At 45.9% G+C, this 17402-nt stretch overlaps 1 pseudogene; it reads right to left on the bottom strand.

Moving 5' to 3' along the window:
- Positions 1–1092: 1092 nt before the first annotated feature.
- LOC127051407 (olfactory receptor 1019-like) lies at positions 1093–16882 on the bottom strand (annotated as a pseudogene).
- Positions 16883–17402: the final 520 nt, after the last annotated feature.

The following is a 17402-nucleotide window of genomic DNA, read 5'->3' as shown; positions in this document are numbered from 1 at the left end:
TCATTTAATTAATAAAAATCTACCAAATCAGGAGGGACTTGATGTGCCCCACCACCTACCCCCACATTTTTTCTCAAATTGTACCAAACTGGACAACCTTAAACAATTATATAGATATATATTAGATACAATATTTAAAAATCATCTCTTTTAAAAGAAGGTTGGTCTGGGCATGCATGGTTTACATAGAAAGGTGTTGATATTTGCTACTCTTAGGGAAGTTAGCCTTCACATATAGGACTGAAAACATTTTTCATCAAAGTCAATACCAGAGAAGCAGCAATATTTGGCCCAAATATTAATGTTCTACATACAGTTACACTTAGTGGTGGCAAGCAGGAATGATACATGGCATTGGTGCTCTGCTAAGGAACATAAGAATGGAAGAAAAACATTCAGGTGCCCTGAGTAAGGACAATGCTTCTAAAAAACAAGCAAAATAAGTCACCATAACCAGAAAAAGAAACAGAAAATTCCCCACTTTAGGGTATGTCTACAGTGCTGCTGGAGGTGTAGGTCCCAGCTCTAGTAGATGTGTAGACATGAGCTTGAAATGAGCTAGTGCATTAAAAATAGCAGTGTAGCCATAGCAGCATGGGCGGGTGGCTCAGGCTATTCACTTCAGTAAATACCTAGGATAGGCTAGTACTCAAGCAGCTAGCTTGAGCTGCCACTTCTGCTGCAATGTCTACACCATTAGTATGTGTACAGAAGCTGGACCTTACAAAACTAACTGCCTAGCAGACATACTCTAGGAATTCATGCAAGTCCCATAACAGGTTTGGAGCCCAGTCTTCCTTCTACTTTGTTACCAGTCAGCCACTTATGTAGGTGAAAAAGCTGCACTTACAGAAGTTCAAGTACTGGGAAAATCTCATACATTCTCAACTCCTGACATATCACTATCTTCTTGAACAGCTGACTCCCTAACCCTGAAATAACCAACTTAAACCCTGCTCCTTTCCCATCTACAAAACTACACCTCTGTCTTTCAAGCTCAGCTCCTGGTCTCCGGGCAGAACCAAGAGCCATATCAATTATCTCAATACTCTAACTAGTTTTTGAAGTACGCCAATCTTTCAACAGTGAGTTTTACAAAGAAATCCTCTTGCTGATGGTTTTCCTGATGGCTCGCTTCACCTCTTTGTTCCTCAGGCTGTAGATCAGGGGATTCAGCATGGGGATCACTATGATGTAGAATACAGAGACCACCATGTTGCTGTCCAGTGAATAGGTGGCAGTAGGGCATAAATATATAAACAAAGAACTCCCATAAAACACAGTGACGACTGTCAAATGAGACGTACAGGTGGAGAAGGCTTTGCTCCTGCTCTCAGCAGAGTGGATCCACAGGAAGGTGGAGAGTATGTATGAGTAGGAGATGAGGATTTGCAGGGAAGTGGGCAAGCCAACGACAAAGCTGAAAGTAAAGAGCACAATCTCATTGATGGGGGCGTCCGTGCATGAGAGTTTCAGCAGCTGGTAGATGTCACAGAAGAAATGCTGGATCTTGTTGGAGTTGCAGAATGATAAACTGAAGGTGCAGCTGACTTGGACGAAAGCAGTGGTGAAGCCAGCAGCGTATGAACCGGTGACGAGCCAAAGGCAAACTGCATGGGACATCACTGTATTATAAATCAGGGGATTACATACTGCGACATAGCAATCATACGCCATTACTGCCAACATGATGGCTTCCAGGGATACAACCCCTGAATAGAAGAACTGCTGTGCCATTCACCCAGAATGAGGCCAGGTCCACACTACAGCGTTAAATCGATTTAAACAGCGTTAAATCGATTTAACGCTGTATCCGTCCACACTACAAGGCACTTAAAATCGATTTTAAGGGGTCTTAAAATCGATTTCTGTACTCCAGCTAAACGAAAGGAGTAACCCTAAAATCGATTTTACAAAATCGATTTAGGGCTAGTGTGGACGGAAATCGAAGTTAATGGCCTCCGGGAGGTATCCCACAGTGCACCAGTGGCCGCTCTGGACAGGTAAAGGAACTCTACTGCACTGGCCAGGTACACAGGAAAAGCCCCGGGAACTTTTGAATTGCATTTCCTGTTTGGCCAGCGTGGAGCTCTCAGCAGCACAGGTAACAATGCAGTCTCCTGAGAATAGGAAAAGAGCTCCAGCGTGGAACGCACAGGAGTTATTGGATCTGATCGCTGCATGGGGAGAAGATTCTGTGCTATCAGAACTGCGTTCCAGTAGACGAAATGAGAAAACTTTTGAAAAGATTTCTAACGCCATGAGGCAGAGAGGCCATAGCAGGGACTCGGTGCAGTGCAGAGTTAAAGTGAAGGAGCTCAGACAAGCCTGCCAGAAGACCAAAGCAGCAAATGGCAGATCCGGATCTGGGCCAAAAACATGCCGCTTTTACGCGGAGCTGCATGCAATTTTAGGTGGTTGCGCCACGACAAGCCCCCCCTTGTCTGTGGATTCAGAGGTGGGGGTAGTAATCTCAGCCATTGCTGATGATTCTGCGGACGGCGAAGATGTGGAGGAGGAAGAGGAGGACGAGATGGCAGAGACCACACAGCACTCCATTCTCCCCAACAGCCAGGAGCTTTTCCTCACCCAGACAGAACTACCCTCGCAGCCCCCCCAAGCCACTAGCCCAGACAATGAAGCCATGGAAGCGACCTCTGGTGAGTGTACTTTTTTAAATAAAAAACATAGTTTAAAGGCAAGCTTGTTTTAATGATTGATTTGCCATGAGGGCTTGCATGCATTAGCTGGCATTAAAGTTACTGGAAAAGTCTGTTAACATGTCTGGGGATGGAGCGGAAATCCTCCAGGGACATCTCTATGAAGCACTCCTGTAGGTACCCCAAAAGCCTTTTCAGAAGGTTTCTTGGCAGGGCAGCCTTATTCCGTCCACCATGGTACGAAACTTTACCACGCCATGCCTGGAGCACGTAATCGGGTATCATTGCATGACAAAGCCTAGCTGCGTATGGTCCCGGGGATTGCTGGCATTCAAGAAGCATAATTTCTTTTTCTCTGTCTGTAATCCTCAGGAGAGTGATATCGTTCATGGTCACCTGGTAAAAAGTAATGTAGTTTATTAAGGGGACAGAGATGACCATTCCTTCGTTGCTGCTTTCCTGTGCTGTCATAAACAGATAGCTAAGGGTTAATGTCTCTTTCACCTGAAGCACCTGACCAGAGGACCAATCAGGAAACTGGATTTTTTCAACTTTGGGTGGAGGGAATTTTGTGTCTGAGGTCTTTGTTGTCTGTCTGCCTGTTTTCTCTGAGCTTTGGAGAAGTAGTTTCTGCTTTCTAATCTTCTGTTTCTAAGTGTAAGGACAAAGAGATCAGATAGTAAGTTATATGGTTTCTTTTCTTTGGTATTTGCCTGAATATAAGTGCTGGAGTGCTTTGATTTGTATTCTTTTTGAATAAGGCTGTTTATTCATATTTCTTTTAAGCAATTAACCCTGTATTTTGTCACCTTAATACAGAGGGACCATTTGTATGTATTTTTCTTTCTTTTTTATATAAAGCTTTCTTTTTAAAACCTGTTAAAGTTTTCTTTACTGGGAAATTTCAGGGAAATTGAGTCTGTACTCACCAGGGAATTGGTGGGAGGAAGAAATCAGGGGGAGATCTGTGTGTGTTGGATTTGCTAGCCTGATTTGGCATTCCCTCTGGGTGAAGAGGAAAGTGCTTTTGTTTCCAGGACTGGAAACGGAGAGGGGGAGTCACTCTGTTTGGATTCACAGAGCTTGTGTCTGTGTATCTCTCCAGGAGTACCTGGAGTTGGGAAGGGAAAAAAGGATTATTTCCCTTTGTTGTGAGACTCAAGGGATTTGGGTCTTGGGGTCCCCAGGGAAGGTTTTTCAGGGGGACCAGAGTGCCCCAAAACACTCTAATTTTTTGGGTGGTGGCAGCAAGTACCAGGTCCAAGCTGGTAACTAAGCTTGGAGGTTTTCATGCTAACCCCCATATTTTGGACGCTAAGGTCCAAATCTGGGACTAAGGTATGATATGGTGGCAGCGGTGGGATAGACAAAATCCAGAAGCCAGTAGGAATATTATTTTTTTCTCTTCTCTGCTAAGGGCTTTTTAGCAGAGAGAAACAGTTTGGGTTTAAAAGAGAATTTTTTTTTCTGCTCTCTCTGGCAGTTTGTGGCTTGCATAATAGGCAAAAGACCATTAAGCTGTGACAAAAAATCTTTTGTGACAATAGCTCTCCCATTAAAAGTCATTACCAGCACTATATACATGCAAATAAAGTGGTTTTTCAGGTTTACTTAACATTGAAGATTAGCTAAAGGCACTGTTGCTAGGCAGACTCTAGGAGGCAACAGAGCCTGCAGTTCAGAAGATAAACACCGGAGGGCACCCCAACACAAGAAAACAGAAACCATGTCTACCAAGACAAAAATGAAGGCCAAAGAACAAATCAAAAAAGCTAAACACAGGTGACAACTGGAAATAAAACAAAAAAAGATGGAAATGAAAGAAAGAAAAGAACAAATCAAACAGGCAGCACACAAAAGAAAACTAAGAGAAGAAGAGGCAGCCCACAGAAGACAGATAGAACTCCAGAGGAAAGCCCACCAACAGGCCATGGAATTAGAAAAGGCTAAGCAACAGACTCCAGCCAATCCTAACAACCCATCACCAATTATTGCTCCACAGCACAGAAAATTTCCCACCTACAAGGCAGGTGATGACACTGAGCCCTTCTTGGAAAATTTTGAAAGAGCCTGTCTTGGGTACAGCATCCCCGAAGACCAGTACATGGTAGAATTGAGGTCACAGTCAGTGGACCTTTAGCAGAGGTGGCAGCTGAAATGCCTAAGCAGCAAATGAATGACTATAAACTTTTTCAAACCAAGGCCAAATACAGAATGGGGATAACCCCAGATCATGCCCGTCGGCGCTTCAGAACCCAAAAGTGGAAACCAGATGTGTCATTTCCCAAACACGCCTACTACGTTGCAAAAAATTATGAGGCCTGGATATCAGGACACAATGTTAAAACCTTGGAAGAACTGCACCTCCTCATACAAATGGAGCAGTTCTTAAATGGTGTTCCTGAAGACATCACACGGTACATACAAAATGGAAAACCCAAAGATCTCGCTGAGGCGGGGAAGATTGAAGCCAGATGGATGAAAGTGGCAGAAAGCAAAAAAGCTACTGTCAAGGGAAACGATTACCCCAGGGGGCACACCGACCATAAACCCTACAACCGAGGACAGCCAAAGACCCCGCATACCACCCAAGTAAAGCTACAGACACCCTACTCTTCCACCTCACCAGTCTCCAGTAACTCACCTCGGCCCAGTGACCCATCAGATGGAAGATGCTTTAAGTGTAATAAACTGGGACATATCAAGGCCAACTGTCCAAAGAACACCATGCAAGTGCAATTCATTGCACCACCATCACACCAAAGATCCCCAGGCCCAGATGCCTCTCAAATACCCTTGGAGCGAAGGGAAAATTTGAGAGTGGGCGGAAGAAAGGTTACTGCGTGGAGAGACACGGGGGCACAAGTGTCAGCTATCCACCAATCCTTCGTTGACCCCAAATTCATCAACCCAAAGGCCAAAGTTACAATTTACCCCTTCATGTCACAAGCTGTAGACTTGCCTACAGCTCAACTGCCTGTCCAGTACAAAGGCTGGTCAGGAATGTGGACTTTTGCAGTCCATGACAATTATCCTATCCCCATGCTACTGGGAGAAGACTTGGCCAACCAGGTGAAGCGGGCCAAGAGAGTGGGAATGGTTACACGTAGCCAAACCAGGCAAGCTTCCAGACCCATTCCTGTTCCTGAGCCATCCACAGAGGCCCCGTCTGTGTTACCAGAGACCCAGACAGAGGTAGTGAATCCAGATTCCATGCCAACCACTGAAACAGCCACAGCACCTCCAGTCCCAGGCCCGGAACTGGAACAGCAACCAGCACCAGCAATTGCAACCCCATCTTCAAACTCAACGCCAAAGGGCGCCAGCGAGCCAGAACTGGCAGAAGCAACAGACAGCCATACCCAAAAGGCTCAGCCAGAGCCTGAAATAACCTCAGGTGCACCAGCGGAGAGCGGTTCACCAGCAACGGAAACAACCCCATCACCTACATTACTTCCAGAGGGACCAAGCCCAAGTCCACAGTCTAAGGAAGAACTGGTGACCCCAGCCTCAAGGGAACAGTTCCAGACTGAGCAGGAAGCAAATGACAGCCTTCAAAAAGCGTGGGCGGCGGCACGAAGCACCCCACCGCCTCTCACCTCTTCTAATCGATCCCGGTTTGTTATAGACCAAGGACTTTTATACAAGAAAATTCTTTCTGGTGGACACCGGGAAGAATGGCAGCCGCAAAAACAGTTGGTGGTTCCAACAAAGTACCGGGGGAAGCTCTTAAGCTTAGCCCATGATCATCCCAGTGGCCATGCTGGGGTGAACAGAACCAAGGACCGGTTGGGAAAGTCCTTCCACTGGAAGGGGATGGGCAAGGACGTTGCCAACTATGTCCAGTCTTGTGAGGTATGCCAAAGAGTGGAAAAGCCTCAAGACCAGGTCAAGGCCCCTCTCCAGCCACTCCCCATAATTGAGGTCCCATTTCAGCGGGTAGCTGTGAATATTCTGGGCCCTTTCCCAAAAAAGATGCCCAGAGGAAAGCAGTACGTACTGACTTTAGTGGACTTTGCTACCCGATGGCCGGAAGCAGTAGCTCTAGGCAACACCAGGGCTAACACTGTGTGCCTTGCCCTCACAGACATCTTTGCCAGGGTAGGTTGGCCCTCCGACATCCTTACAGATTCAGGGTCTAATTTCCTGGCGGGGACCATGGAAAAACTGTGGGAAACTCATGGGGTAAATCACTTGGTTGCCACCCCGTACCACCATCAAACCAATGGCCTGGTGAAAAGGTTCAATGGAACTTTGGGGGCCATGATACAAAAATTCATCAACGAATTCTCCAATAATTGGGACCTAGTGTTGCAGCAGTTGCTGTTTGCCTACAGGGCTGTACCACATCCCAGTTTAGGGTTTTCACCATTTAAGCTTGTGTATGGTCACGAGGTTAAGGGGCCATTACAGTTGGTGAAGCAGCAATGGGAGGGGTTTACGCCTTCTCCAGGAACTAACATTCTGGACTTTGTAAGCAACCTACAAAACACCCTCCGACACTCCTTAGCCCTTGCTAAAGAGAAACTAAAGGATGCTCAGAAAGAGCAAAAGGCCTGGTATGACAGACATGCCAGAAAACGTTCCTTCAAGGTAGGAGACCAGGTTATGATCTTAAAGGCGCAACAGGCCCATAAAATGGAAGCATCATGGGAAGGGCCATTCACGGTCTAAGAGCGCCTGGGAACTGTAAACTACCTCATAGCATTTCCCAATTCCTCACTAAAGCCTAAAGTGTACCATGTTAATTCTCTCAAGCCTTTCTATTCCAAAGACTTACAGGTTTGTCAGTTTACAGTCCAGGGAGATAATGCTGAGTGGCCTGATGGTGTCTACTACGACGGAAAAAAAGACGATGGCGTGGAAGAGGTGAACCTCTCAACCACCCTGGAACGTCTGCAGCGGCAACAAATCAAGGAGCTGTGCACTAGCTTCGCCCCATTGTTCTCAGCCACCCCAGGACGGACTGAACGGGCATACCACTCCATTGATACAGGTAATGCTCACCCAATCAGAACCCCACCCTACCGGGTGTCTCCTCATGCCCAAGCTGCTATAAAACGGAAGATCCAAAACATGCTACAAATGGGTATTATCCGCTCATCTACCAGTGCATGGGCATCTCCAGTGGTTCTGGTACCCAAACCAGATGGGGAAATACGCTTTTGCGTGAACTACCGTAAGCTAAATGCGGTAACTTGTCCGGACAACTATCCAATGCCACGCACCGATAAGCTATTGAAAAAGTTGGAACATGCCCAGTTCATCTCTACAATAAACTTAACCAAGGGGTACTGGCAAGTACCACTAGATGAACCTGCCAAGGAAAGGTCAGCATTCGTCACCCATGCGGGGGTGTATGAATTCAATGTCCTTCCTTTCGGCCTTCGAAATGCACCCGCCACCTTCCAAAGGCTGGTAGATGGTCTACTAGCTGGAATGGGAAAATTTGCAGTAGCCTACCTCGATGATGTGGCCATTTTTTCAGACTCCTGGCCCAAACACCTACTACACCTGAAAAAGGTCTTTGAGCGCATCAGGCAGGCCAAACTAACTGTTAAGGCCAAAAAGTGTCAAATAGGCCAAAACAAAGTGACTTACCTGGGGCACCAGGTGGGTCGAGGAACCATAAACCCCCTACAGGCCAAGGTGAATGCTATCCAAAAGTGGCCTGTCCCACGGTCCAAAAAGCAGGTCCAATCCTTCTTAGGCTTGGCCGGATACTACAGGCAATTTGTACCACACTACAGCCAAATCGCTGCCCCACTGACCAACCTGACCAAAAAGACCCAGCCAAATGCAGTTAAGTGGACTGATGAGTGTCAAAAGGCCTTTACCCAGCTTAAGGCGATGCTCATGTCTGACCCTGTGCTCAGGGCCCCGGACTTTGACAAGCCATTCCTAGTAACCACAGATGCATCTAAGCGTGGTATAAAAGCAGTGCTCATGCAAAAAGCAACAAATCACAACTTCCATCCTGTAGTGTTTCTCAGCAAAAAACTGTCTAAGAAAAAAAGTCACTGGTCAGTCAGTAAAAAAAAATGCTATGCCATTGTGTACGCCCTAAAAAAGCTACGCCCATATGTTTGGGGACGGCGGTTCCAACTACAAACTGACCATGCTGCACTAAAGTGGCTTCATACTGCCAAAGGAAACAACAAGAAACTTCTTGGTTGAAGTTTAGCTCTCCAAAATTTTAATTTTAAAATTCAACACATCACAGAAGCTTCTAACAAAGTTGCTGATGCTCTCTCCCGTAAAAGTTTCCCAAAATTCAGTAGTTAAAAAGTGTTCTTAAAATGTAAAAGTCTGTTAGTTATATACTTAGTAGTATATGTAAAGGTGCATGTGTTGTAGTAATCCGTTTATTTTAAAGTTCTAGAAGAAAATCGCCGCCAGTGAGCTTCCCCACTGTCTGCAATTTGGGGGGTGTGTCATAAACAGATAGCTAAGGGTTAATGTCTCTTTCACCTGAAGCACCCGACCAGAGGACCAATCAGGAAACTGGATTTTTTCAACTTTGGGTGGAGGGAATTTTGTGTCTGAGGTCTTTGTTGTCTGTCTGCCTGTTTTCTCTGAGCTTTGGAGAAGTAGTTTCTGCTTTCTAATCTTCTGTTTCTAAGTGTAAGGACAAAGAGATCAGATAGTAAGTTATATGGTTTCTTTTCTTTGGTATTTGCCTGAATATAAGTGCTGGAGTGCTTTGATTTGTATTCTTTTTGAATAAGGCTGTTTATTCATATTTCTTTTAAGCAATTAACCCTGTATTTTGTCACCTTAATACAGAGGGACCATTTGTATGTATTTTTCTTTCTTTTTTATATAAAGCTTTCTTTTTAAAACCTGTTAAAGTTTTCTTTACTGGGAAATTTCAGGGAAATTGAGTCTGTACTCACCAGGGAATTGGTGGGAGGAAGAAATCAGGGGGAGATCTGTGTGTGTTGGATTTGCTAGCCTGATTTGGCATTCCCTCTGGGTGAAGAGGAAAGTGCTTTTGTTTCCAGGACTGGAAACGGAGAGGGGGAGTCACTCTGTTTGGATTCACAGAGCTTGTGTCTGTGTATCTCTCCAGGAGCACCTGGAGGGGGGAAGGGAAAAAAGGATTATTTCCCTTTGTTGTGAGACTCAAGGGATTTGGGTCTTGGGGTCCCCAGGGAAGGTTTTTCAGGGGGACCAGAGTGCCCCAAAACACTCTAATTTTTTGGGTGGTGGCAGCAAGTACCAGGTCCAAGCTGGTAACTAAGCTTGGAGGTTTTCATGCTAACCCCCATATTTTGGACGCTAAGGTCCAAATCTGGGACTAAGGTATGATATGTGCCTTTAAAAAAATCCTTCCCTAGCAGTTAGCCATGGGGGGGGGAGGTAAAAAACAGCCCATTTCTACGGGGAGGTGTCTCTAATAGCGCTGACCTTTTTAGCATTTGGGCAGCAGGAATTTTCGCTGCTAATTGCCAAGGCATAGAGGGGGAAAGGGGGAGGGGGTAAGGTTTCAGTGACCTGCCATTACAGCAGACATGCAGAGTGGGGGGGAAAACCATTCACAATTTTCCTCTAGTGCTTAACCTTTCTGATGGCATAAGAAAAGAAGCAAAAGATGTGCTTTTTAGCAGTTTGGCTGCCAAGCATGAATGTTACCTGGTAATAGCCAGTGCTACGGGGGAAAGGAAGAGGTTGTACAGTTAATTGCCATTAGATGTATGCCTTACCATGTCTGCCTGCAAGCTGATTTGTAATCCCCGGACCTGCGTCTGTGTTGCTCTCTGACACCACAGCCGCAAGCACTAAATACTAAAAGAATCCAAAGGCGACCTTGTAGTGAAGTGACATGTGCTACGTACGGTGAATAGTGTAGTTCACTGTGAAAGAGTATAACCATTGTTCTGTGAAATGTATCTCTTATGATCCTTCTATCACTCTTTTCCCCCACTCATGCAGCTGCACATTTTTCAAGCCTCCCTACCCCAGTCCGACGGATAGGTCAGATAAGGAGAATAAGGAAGAAGAGGACACGGGAGGAGATGTTCACAGAAATAATGGCAGTAACCCGCAGTGAAAGAGCTCGTCTGGGGGAGTGGAAAGACGTGGTCGCAAAGTACAGGGACGCTGCCAGTGAACGTGAGGACAGGAGGGACGCTCGAGATGAGATGTGGCGGCAGGAAGATCAGAGGTGTAGGTAGGAAGATCAGCGGTGGCGGGATGCAACGCTGGAGCTGCTGCGCGATCAGACTGACATCCTCCGAAGTCTGGTGGAAGAGCTGCGGGGTCACAGAGTGCCACTCCAGCCCATGTTTAACCTCCCTCAGTACTCACCATGTCCCATATCTTCCACACCCAGACGTGTAAGAACGCGTGGGGGAAGGCTTTCTGCACCTGCCCACTCCACCCCCGTGGACAGTCCAACCAAAAGGCTGTCATTACATTGAAATGCCCTTAATGGCCTTTTTCTTCCCTCCTATACTCCTCCCAAACCACTCCCGGGGTACCTTTTTATTTCTCTTACTCTTCTTATAATGACATGCTATTCAAAGAAAGTGGGAGGGTGGGTTGGTTACAGGGAATGACTTTATTTCCATAAGCAAGCTGTTATGGAAGGGTGGAGGGTAGCTTGCTTGCAGCAGGAGTCAATACATGGGGCGGGGGAGAGGTTCATGAAGGGGAAAGAAACACAGCAGTCACACCGTACCCTGCTCATGATGAAACTCGTTTTCAAGGCTTCCTTAATTGCCTTTTTCTTCCCTCCCTCCCATCCTCCTCCAAAACCCCTACTTGTGTATTTTTAATTACATGCTTTTTAAAGCAAGAGGGAGGGTGGGTTGTTTACAGGGACTGACTTTTAATAAAGAATACAAGGTTTTTAAAAGATAGTAACTTTATTTCCATAAGCAAGCTGTTATGGAAGGGTGGAGGGTAGCTTGCTTGCAGCAGGAGTCAATACATGGTGGGGGAGGTTCATGAAGGGGAAAGAAACACAGCAGTCACACCGTACCCTGGCCCATGATGAAACTCGTTTTCAAGGCTTCTCTGATGCGCACCGCTTCCTGGTGTGATCTTCTAATTGCCCTGGGTCTGGCTGCGCGTAATCAGCTGCCAGGTGATTTGCTTCAGCCTCCCACCCCGCCATAAAGGTCTCCCCCTTACTCTCACAGAGATTGTGGAGCACACAGCAAGCAGTGTGAAAGTAGAATGAATTATATTGTAAAAATAGAAAGGATTAAAGAAATGCTGTCTGTACCTTTAAGAAAAACTGTTGGAATGCTGCAATCCAGGTGTCAGGAATACAGACATTCACATAGAACAATTGCACCATTTAAGGGCAATTGGTGAAGTATTAGCCTCAGATCCATAAAGAGTTAGTAAGGAAGTAGGATATGCATGCTGTGCCCCAGGTGAATTTTACAGTTTTGCTTTCTTTGTTCCTTTGTCTGATTCCCGCTCTTTTATCTGTATAAATAAGACTGTTTTGGCCTTGCATGGCTGCTCACATATTCTGAATGTTATTGGCAGAGTGCTGTGCTAATAAAACAAAGTGGTCTGACAAATTGTGAGTCCTGATTCTAACTTTGACAATTTGGAGGTTTCACCGAGATGGCAAACGTCTTCACTGGGGCTGTGTGATTCCTGACTGTTTTTGTGGGATGACCGTGGCAGCCGGCACCTGGGCATTTGGCCCAAGCGGTCCCCCACTAGAGCGGAAAGGCGCACAGCCACAGTGAGGTCTACGCCATCGAACCTGTTGGTTCCCACTCTGTTCTGGTAGGGATCCCGGGATCTGAGATCAGGAATCTGGTCAGGTAATTATTTCTGTGTTTTGTCCGGACTGAGGACTGTCCTGTCTCTGTGTCTATCTGTCCTCTTGTGGAGTGTTTGAGTCTGGGTGCTGTCTCTGTCTGGGGATCGGCCGACCAAGGGGTTCCTGTCCCCGCGGTCTGAGTGAGTGAAATCTGCACAATTGCAGCTGCACCACACCTTGGGTAAAACCCTTAGTGTGAAAGCAAGGGCAATTGAGGCAGTAGCCTGTGGGCTCCTTTTATGTGTTGCAGCAGGCATCGCTCTGACGAACCTGAATTTCCTTCTTGTGTGATTGGTGTGTGAAAGTCCTCCTGTACTGGTAACCAGACGTCTAAGTCGGGACAGTTCCCTAAATGAACGCCGGCTCATTTTATGTATTTAGGATGGGTCCAGACTCCTGTAAAAAGGGTCAAGACTCCTGTAAATTTCTGGGAAAATGGTCTAGGCTAACTCAGGGGGATCCCAAAACTCACCACTGTTAAAATCTTGGAACAAAGACTGAGTGGACGTCTTAAAGGACAAACTCGGCCAACCTAAAACTAAATTGGCTAAAGGAGAGGTTAATTGTTTCATGCAGTGGTGGGAAGAGGCAAATCATAGGTGGACAAAATCAAAACTGGCCTCTCTCACTTATTCAAATAATAAGTTAAAAGCTTTATTAAAAGCCTCCTCTCCCACCACTAGACCGAGCGCTCCCCTTTACCCCGTTCTCCAAACCCCGGATCGATCCAAACCCCTTCATACTCCCATCTCATTGTAAAAAGGACAAAAAGTCCCTTGTTCTGTTCCCCTTTGTTGTCTGCCTCAGAAACTGATTCTTTATAGTGTCCCACTACCAATTCAGCAAGGTTGGGGGCGGGGGGGGGGGGCTCCTCAACTAGCCCCCACCCTTCCTGGTCCCTTTCCTTAAACATTTCTTTCAAAATTGTGAAATGACCACAATATCATTCACAAACGGTTCATTAAAAAAAAGCAGGATCGGGCCCAGACAAGCAGGCAAGCAACAGAAAAGAAACAGGTTAAAAGCCCTAAGGGAATAGTGTCAGGAGTAAAAAAAAAGTAGTAAGTGCAGGCATGAACCCCTGGAACAATACTTAAAAGGGTAAAATCTAAGGTGATAAAGGTGTCATTTTGAAACATAAACAAGTAATTTAAAAAAAAAAAGTAAAAAGTTAACTATAGAGGCTGAAAAAAATTAAGCAGTTAAACTTTGTGGAAAATGTTAAAAAGGACCATGTTAAAGAGAGAGAATTCTTGGTTTCTTTGCAGAAGACGTAGAGGAACAGCCTGCAATACCTTACAATCTACGCTCTCGTAAGGGTTGCCAGAAGCAGATGACTACATAAAGCAAGGCCCAAGAAGAAGCAGTAGTGAGCCAAGCGCCTGCTGCCTGGTGGACATAAAACTGTGAGTGCAGTTCCCTCAGTTGAGGTTGTCAGAACCAGAAGGGCCTTGCCTCCAACATGCAGCTCTGGTAGCGCCTGTTCCTCGGCTGCTGGTATCTTAAGGTCTGGGGTGCACACAATAACAATTCTTTTATCCAGCAGCAAGTGTGGATAGCTCAGACCCTTATTATTTCTAAATGCTGGGTCTGCAGCCACATCCCAGCCCACTCTTAAACTGGTGTTCCTGTCCTGGCTATCCCACTCAATTCCCCAGACCTCACTAAAGGACCTTGTCTGTTTAACACAATATGAAACAGTAATAACACCTGGAAAAAGGCTATTGGCAGCTCCTTTACCCCACTTGGGGGAGCAATACACCAGGCAAAAAGGCTCCTAAGTAGTTAAATAATGGCAAATAAAACCAGAGAAAGTTTAAAAGCCCTGGCCAAAAAAACAGAGGCAATCGGACAGGTGGCCCTCCAGAACCGTCAGGCATTGGACATAGTGCTCACGGCCAAAGGAGGGACCTGTGCTCTCACTGGAAAACAATGTTGTATGTTTATACAATACCAATAAGGTAATAAATCGCTACAGCCACTTAAAACAAATCGCATATCTTCCTCATAAAGAGCTAAGTTCTTTATGGAAGTGGCTAAGTAACCTGTTCAATTTCTCTGGCATAGAAAACTGGTTGTTTCAGAAAGCCCTAACTATCCTGTTTGAAATCTTAGTGATTTCTGTATGCTTTCAGTTAATCTGTTGTATCCAAAATTGTGTCACCCAGATGGCTGCCCCAAAACAAAGTGCTAATATAATAATTTTAAATATCACTAATAAACAAAAAAATAAAAAACGGTTAATTTGTGGAACCCAGTAATTGTTGGTCATGGCGTGCGCTTGACCAAAAGGAGGGATTGTGAAAGTAGAATGAATTATATTGTAAAAATAGAAAGGATTAAAGAAATGCTGTCTGTACCTTTAAGAAAAACTGTTGGAATGCTGCAATCCAGGTGTCAGGAATACAGACATTCACATAGAACAATTGCACCATTTAAGGGCAATTGGTGAAGTATTAGCCTCAGATCCATAAAGAGTTAGTAAGGAAGTAGGATATGCATGCTGTGCCCCAGGTGAATTTTACAGTTTTGCTTTCTTTGTTCCTTTGTCTGATTCCCGCTCTTTTATCTGTATAAATAAGACTGTTTTGGCCTTGCATGGCTGCTCACATATTCTGAATGTTATTGGCAGAGCGCTGTGCTAATAAAACAAAGTGGTCTGACAAATTGTGAGTCCTGATTCTAACTTTGACAGCAGCAATAACAAAGGGGACATTGGTTTGGCTGAGGTCTGAGCGAGTAAGTAAGCTTCTCCAGAGACCTTTGAGACGGCCAAATGCACATTCTACCACCATTCTGCACTTGCTCAGCCTGTAGTTAAACAACTCCTGACCACTGTCCAGGCTGCCTGTGTATGGCTTCATGAACCATGCCATCAAGGGGTAGGCTGGGTCCCACAGGATAACTACAGGCATTTCAACATCCCCAACTGTAATTTTCTGGTCTGGGAAGTAAGTCCCTTGCTGCAGCCGTTTAAACAGAGTAGTGCGTCTGAAGACATGAGCGTCATGAACTCTTCCTGGCCATGCCACGTGGATGTTGGTGAAACGTCCCTTGTGATCCACCAGTGCTTGCAGCACCATTGAAAAGTACCCCTTTCGGTTTACGTACTGGGTGCCCTGGTGCTCCAGTGCCAAGATAGGGATATGGGTTCCATCTATGGCCCCCCCCACAGTTAGGGAATCCCATTGCAGCAAAGCCATCCACTATGACCTGCACGTTTCCCAGAGTCACAACCTTTCGTAGCAGCAGCTTAATGATTGCTTTGGCTACTTCCAGCACAGCGGCCCCCACAGTAGATTTGCCCACTCCAAATTGATTCCCGACTGACCGGTAGCTGTCTGGCGTTGCAAGCTTCCAGAGGGCTATTGCCACTCGCTTCTCAACTGTGAAGGCTGATCTCATCTTGGTATTATGGCGTTTCAGGGCAGGGGAAAGCAAATCACAAAGTTCCATGAAAGTGCCCTCACGCATGCGAAAGTTCCGCAGCCACTGCGAATCGTCCCACACCTGCAAAACTATGCGGTCCCACCAGTCTGTGCTTGTTTCCCGGGCCCAAAATCGGCGAGCAATGGGTAGAACCTCCCCCATTACCATCAGGAGCTCCAAAGCGCAGGGGCCCGCGGTTTCAGAGAACTCAGTCTCCAGGTCCTCATCACTCTCGTCGCCGCGCTGCCGTCGGTGCAGCCTCCTCTCCTGCATTTGCTGTTCATGGTTCAGCATAGACAGCACGAGAATGCGTGAACTGTTTACAACGTCCACGATCAAGGTACTGATCAGACCAGGGTCCATGCTTGCTGTAAAATGCCGTTTGCTCACTTCATCCAGTAAAAAAGGCGCGAAATGGCTTTCTGCTGCTTTCAGGAAGGGAGGGGGTGAGGCTGTACCCAGAACCACCCACGACAGTGATTTTAGCCCCATCAGGCACTGGGGTAGTAACCCATAATTCCAAGGGTCAGGGAACACTGCAGGAACTATGGGATAGGTACCCACAGTGCAACGCTCCTGAAATCGATGGACGCCTGGGACCATGGACGCACACCACCGACGTAATGTGCCCTAGTGTGGACGCATAAAATCGATTTTATAAACCCTGTTTTATAAAATCGATTTTACTAATATCGATTTTAAGCTGTAGTGTGGACGTACCCTGAGAAATGATCTTCTCATTGCATAAGGTCGACAGCATCTTGGGGGTGATGGTTGAAGTGCTGCAAATATCTATGAAGGACAAGTTACTGAGGAAGAAGTACATGGGGGAATGGAGTCGTGGGTCTGTCCTGATTAAGATGATCATCCCCAGATTTCCCACCAGGGCGATAAAGATCTATATGGATAGAAACACCACAGAAAGAGTGACCTGCAGCTTGGGCTGGTCTGTTAGACCCAAGAGGAAGAACTCTGTTACTGCAATATCATTGTCCCCAGCCATTCCTTGCCTGAGATTTACCTGCTGGGGACAGAGTGAAAACATGATAATCAGAGAAGAGAAGAAGGTGTCTTCTAGCAAACTGAAAAGACCCCTACGTGATCTTTTTTAAAATCAAATTTAATCCTTTGCATCTGTTCCCACTAGATCTGCCCAAGGGAATGATTCTAAGAGAAGACTCTAAGGAGCAGTGGGGGTAATAAAAAAAGATGAAGTCCACGTCCGGCACTCAGCCCTTGGCTGAGTACAGAGCTAGGAAGATTTCTGTTTATTTTTTTTTCAGTAATGTTACCTGGTTTCAAATTCTTGTTATAAATCTTTCTTCCTTGACTCCAAGGCATTCCCACATCCAGACTAGGACTTGGGACTAGGATTCCTTAGAGCCACATTTCTAAAGGAGTTTAGGCACCTAAAGATGCAGATACCTGCTCAGCCAAATTTTCAAAAGCACCCGTGGCACCTAATCAATGCGGGGTTAAGGTACCTAGGCCGCTTTTGAAAAAATCCCATTCAGCACCTATCT

This window comes from Gopherus flavomarginatus, chromosome 5, assembly GCF_025201925.1.
Source record: "Gopherus flavomarginatus isolate rGopFla2 chromosome 5, rGopFla2.mat.asm, whole genome shotgun sequence".
NCBI lineage: Eukaryota > Metazoa > Chordata > Testudines > Testudinidae > Gopherus > Gopherus flavomarginatus.
Note: the sequence above shows the minus strand (reverse complement) of the source record. Positions and strands in the feature narration are given on the sequence as shown.